We start from the raw sequence: 5000 nt of genomic DNA, 5'->3' as shown, positions 1-5000 counted from the left end.
ACATCTTTCTTCAAAAACTTCGATTGAATTTTCTCTCTTCCAGCTTTCAGATCCTATCATATTTTCCCCCGGTTATCATCATTATCACCCTATTCTCTTCGCTTTTTATTACTTTCCCCTCTCTACTTCTTTTCTCTAGTCTCTATCTTTTCTCCAAGATTATCTTCATTTTATACGTCCGTTCTTTCTTATCTTCTCACCCTATCTTATCTTCTTATCGTCATAATTTGCCTTTCCTCTTAGCCTATCTTATTCCTTTTTTATTGAGTCTATCCTTTTCCCTCTTTCGCTTGGCTGTCTGCACCCCATCTCCGCTTTTTTTTTTTTTTTTTTATCTTTCTCACTATCTCCTTATCACTCGCTTCAAGAACCAGACTTGCCGTTCAATCTTGCTCTTTGCTTCTTCTTCTTTCATTCGCTCTCTCCTTCTTCCTCTTTCATTCGCTCTCTCTTTCTTCCTCTTTCATTCGCTCTCTTCTTCTCCTTCTTTCATTTGCTCTCTCCTTCTTCCTCTTGTCATTCGCTCTCTCCTCTTCTTTTTCTCTCTCTCTTCTTCCTCTTTCATTCGCTCTCTCCTTCTTCCTCTTTCATTCGCTCTCTCCTTCTTCCTCTTTCATTCGCTCTCTCCTTCTTCCTCTTTCATTCGCTCTCTCCTTTTCTCTCTTTCATTCGCTCTCTCCTTCTCCTTCTTTCATTCGCTCTCTCCTTCTCCTTCTTTCATTCGCTCTCTCCTTCTTCCTCTTTCATCTTCGCTCTCCTCCTCCTCTCTTCCTCTTTCATTCGCTCTCTCCTCTTCTTTCATTCGCTCTCTGCTTCTCCTTCTTTCATTCGCTCTCTCCTTCTCCTTCTTTCATTCGCTCTCTCCTTCTTCCTCTTTCATTCTCTCTCTCCTTCTTCCTCTTTCATTCGCTCTCTCCTTCTCCTTCTTTCATTCGCTCTCTCCTTCTTCCTCTTTCCTTCGCTCTCTCTCTCCTTCTTCCTCTTTCATTCGCTCTCTCCTTCTTCCTTCTTTCATTCGCTCTCTCCTTCTTCCTCTTTCATTGCTCTCTCCTTCTCCTTCTTTCATTAGCTCTCTCCTTCTCCTCTTTCATTCGCTCTCTCCTTCTTCCTCTTTCATTCTCTCTCTCCTTCTTCCTCTTTCATTCGCTCTCTCCTTCTCCTTCTTTCATTCGTTCTCTCCTTCTTCCTCTTTCATTCGCTCTCTCTTCTCCTTCTTTCATTCGCTCTCTCCTTCTCCTTCTTTCATTCGCTCTCTCCTTTTCTTCCCCTCCTTTTCTCTTCTTCCCCCCTCTTTCCCTTTTTTTCCTCCTCCCTTTTTTTTCTCGCTTCTCTTTCTTTTTCTCTCTTCCCCCTTCCTTTTTCCCTCCTCCCTTCTTTTTCCCTCTTTTTCTTTTTCCCTTCCTTTTTTCTTTTCCCTCTTTCTTCCTTTTTATCGCTCTCCCTCTTTCTTCATCCCCTCTCCTTCTCTTCTTTGCCTCTCTCTTTCTTTTTCCTCTTCTCTTTTCTTTTCTTTTTCCCCCCTTTTCTTCTTCGGTCCTTTTTTTTTTTTTTTCTTTTTTTTTTTTTCTTTTCTTCTTTTTTCTTCTTTTTTTCTCTTTTTTCCTTTCTTTCTTTCCTTTTCTTTTCTTCTTCTCTCTTTTTCTTTCATTCGCTCTCTCCTTACTTCCTTCTTTCCTTCGCTCTCTCCTTCTCCTTTTTCCTTCTCTCTCCTTCTTCCTTCTTTCATTCGCTCTCTCCTCTCTTTCATTCGCTCTCTCCTTCTTCCTTCTTTCATTCGCTCTCTCCTTCTTCTTCCTTTCATTCGCTCTCCTTTTTCCTCTTTCTCCTCCTCCTTCTTCTCTCATCTCTCCCGTCTCCTCTTTCTCCTCTTCTCTCTTTCATTCGCTTCTCCTCTCCTCTTCTTCGTCTCTCCTTCTTCCTGCTCTCTCTCTTCTCCTTCTTTCATTCGCTCTTCCTTCCTTTCTCCTGTCTTTTCTCTTTCAGCTCTCTCCTCTCTTCTCTGCTTCTCCTCTCCATTCTTCCGCTCTCTCCTTCTTCTTCTTTCATTCGCTCTCTCCTTCTCTTCTTTCATTCGCTCTCTCCTTCTTCCTTCTTTCATTCGCTCTCTCCTTCTCCTTCTTTCATTCGCTCTCTCTCCTTCTTCCTTCTTTCATTCGCTCTCTCCTTCTTCCTCTTTCATTCGCTCTCGCTTCTTCACTTCTTTTTATTCGCTCTTCTCTTTTCTTTTTTTCTTTTCTTCGCTTTCTCTCTTCTTTTCATCCACTCTCTCCTTCTTCTTCCTTCAATTCTTCTTTTCATTCGCTCTCTCCTACTTCCTCTTTCATTCGCTCTCCCCTTCTCCTTCTTTCATTCGCTCTCTCCTTCTTCTTCTTTCATTCGCTCTCTCCTACTTCCTCTTTCATTTCCTTTTTCTTATTCTTCTCTTTCTTCTTCTTTTTCTTCTTTTCATCCTCTTTTCCTTTTAATCTTTCTTCTTCTTCTTCTTCTTCTTTTCCTTTTTAAGTTTCTTCTTCTACTTCTTCTCCTTCTTTTTCATTATTTCCCTTTCCCATCTTCCTTCTTTATCTCCCATTCATTCCTCCTTCATTTCCTTCCTCCTGTGTGCTCTCTCTCCTTATTCTCTCTTCTTGAATTTTCCTTTTTCCTTCTCTCTTTCTTTTTCTTCCTCCTCCTTCCTTTTTCTCTAATTTTACTGCTTTTTTTTTGTCTTTCTTCCATCTACTGCATTCTCTATCTATCTATTTATCTATCTATCTATCCGTCTTTCTCTGCATATTATTCTTCATCTTCCTCTCTCCTCCTTTTCTTCCTCCTTCCTTCTTTTTTTCTCCCCTTTCCCTTGCTTCCTTTTCTCCGTTGTTTATTTCTCCTCCTAATATTCTCTTATTTTTCTCCTTTTTTTTCTATTCCCTTTCCATCTCCCATTTTCCTCCTCTCGTTCTTCTTCCTCCCACTGCAATTTTATTGTGTTCTTTTCCTCTTTTCCTCATCCCTCTCTCTCCTTCTTTCGGTCCTCCCTTCCTCCTTCAATCTCCAATTCCCCTCTTCTTCTTTTCTCCCCTTCCCTCGTATATCGTCCTTTTCCCCTTCTTCTCCTCTACTTACTCCACCCCTTCTATTCTTCGTTCTATCTTTCATCCCCTTCTTTCGTCGCCCCTCCTCTTTTCCCCCTCCTCTTTTCACCCTCCTCTTCTTATTTTTTCTTCCTCTTTCTTCCTTATTCTCTCTTCTTAACTTTGTCCTTCCTGCTTCCCCTTATTAGTTTACCTTCTCCTCCTCCCTTCCCCAACTCCTCCCCAACTCCTTTCCCCATTTCCCCACCTCCTCCCCCACCCCTTAGTCACCCATTTCCCCATTCCTTCCCTCCTCTTCCCCACCACAAAACCCCCAACCACTTTCCTCCTCAAACACTTCATTACCTCTTCCCCAACTCTCCATAACCTCCCTTCCCCTTCTCATTCCCCCTCCCTTATCTCTAACCTTTCCCTCCCTTTCCCCCTTATCCAACCCTTCCCCTTACTCCCTTCCCCCCCTCCCCAACCCCTTCCCCCGAACCTCTTCCCCAACCCCTTCCCCTTCCCCCAACACCCTCCCTTCCTCCTTTACCCAACCCTCCCCCCTTCCCCCTACCCCTTCCCCCTTCCCCTTCCCCCTCCCCTAACCCCTTTCCCAACCCTTTCCCCCTCCCCTCTTCCCCCTAACCCCTCCCCCACCCCTCCCCCAACCTCCAACCCCCAACCGACCCCCACCTTCTAAATCAATACCCTTTTCCAACCTCCCCATCGTCAACCTCAGTGGAGCTTGCGGCGTGGAACCTCATCTTCATAATGTGTTTTTGTTGCGCGAGAGAATGGAAGACACAGAGAGAGAGAGAGAGAAAGAGAGGGGGAGGAAGGGAGGAGGAGGAGAGAGAATGGAAGACACAGAGAGAGAGAGAGAGAGAGGGGAGGAAGGGAGGAGGAGGAGAGAGAATGGAAGACAAAGAAGAGAAAGAGAGAGAGAGGGGAGGAAGGGAGGAGGAGGAGAGAGAATGGAAGACACAGAGAGAGAGAGAGAGAGAGAGAGAGAGAGAGAGAGAGAGAGAGAGAGAGAGAGAGAGAGAGAGAGAGAGAGAGAGAGAGAGAGAGAGAGAGAGAGAGAGAGAGAGAAACATACCCACATTTTTTTTCTTACTTATTTATTTATTTATTTCTCTCTTTCCACAGATTGTTCCGTATCTCCATCTTCACTTACCTCTTTCTCTGCCTCTCTGTCTGTCTGTGTGTCTGGCTGTCTGCCTGTTATAGATATAAAAGATTAAAAAAAAAGAATTTCATAATTATTTCCATATGTCGTATACATTTTTTTAAACTCTTAATGAGGCTTCGAAATTCAAATTGCCATCAATGCAAATGCTTGGTATGGTGGTATTATTGCAGCTTCATTGTTACTATGCTTAGCAATCATTAGTTATTATCCTATATCATTGCATAATGATTCATTAATAGCAGTAGAGATATTAGAATAAAAAAAAAAAAAAAAAAAAAAAAAAAAATATATATATATATATATATATATATATATATATATATATATATATATATATATATATATATATATAATAGTAATAATGATACATAATAATAAAAATAAAAACATCACTTTGATTTTTTTAAAGCATTCATCAACGTTGTAGTATTTTGATATTTATCTTTTACAATTAATATCTATACTTATCACTATGAAGTTTCATTATTACGTAAACTTTCATAACCTAAGAGAACAGATCATTATTATTAAGAAATAATTATCATTACCTAGACCATCATCATTATTACAAATCCTTCAGTGACCCAATGTAACTGCATTTAGAACATCATCATTATCATTATTATTATAATTTTCATCATCATCACCATCCTTCTCCTCCTCCTCCTCTTCTCCTCCTCCTCCTCCTCCTCATCATCATCATCATCATCATCATCATCATCATTTTAATCCTCCTCCTCCTCCTCATCATC

The 5000-nt window shown here is 41.3% G+C and overlaps 1 protein-coding gene across 3 annotated transcripts in view; it reads left to right on the top strand.

Annotated features, from left to right (window-relative positions):
• LOC119575228 overlaps nt 1–5000 on the top strand; it is a 99892-nt gene that overhangs the window by 91269 nt on the left and 3623 nt on the right. The gene's annotated exons all lie outside the window — the stretch shown is intronic.

The sequence above is a fragment of the Penaeus monodon genome, chromosome 7 (assembly GCF_015228065.2).
Source record: "Penaeus monodon isolate SGIC_2016 chromosome 7, NSTDA_Pmon_1, whole genome shotgun sequence".
NCBI classification, from domain to species: Eukaryota; Metazoa; Arthropoda; class Malacostraca; order Decapoda; family Penaeidae; genus Penaeus; species Penaeus monodon.
Note: the sequence above shows the minus strand (reverse complement) of the source record. Positions and strands in the feature narration are given on the sequence as shown.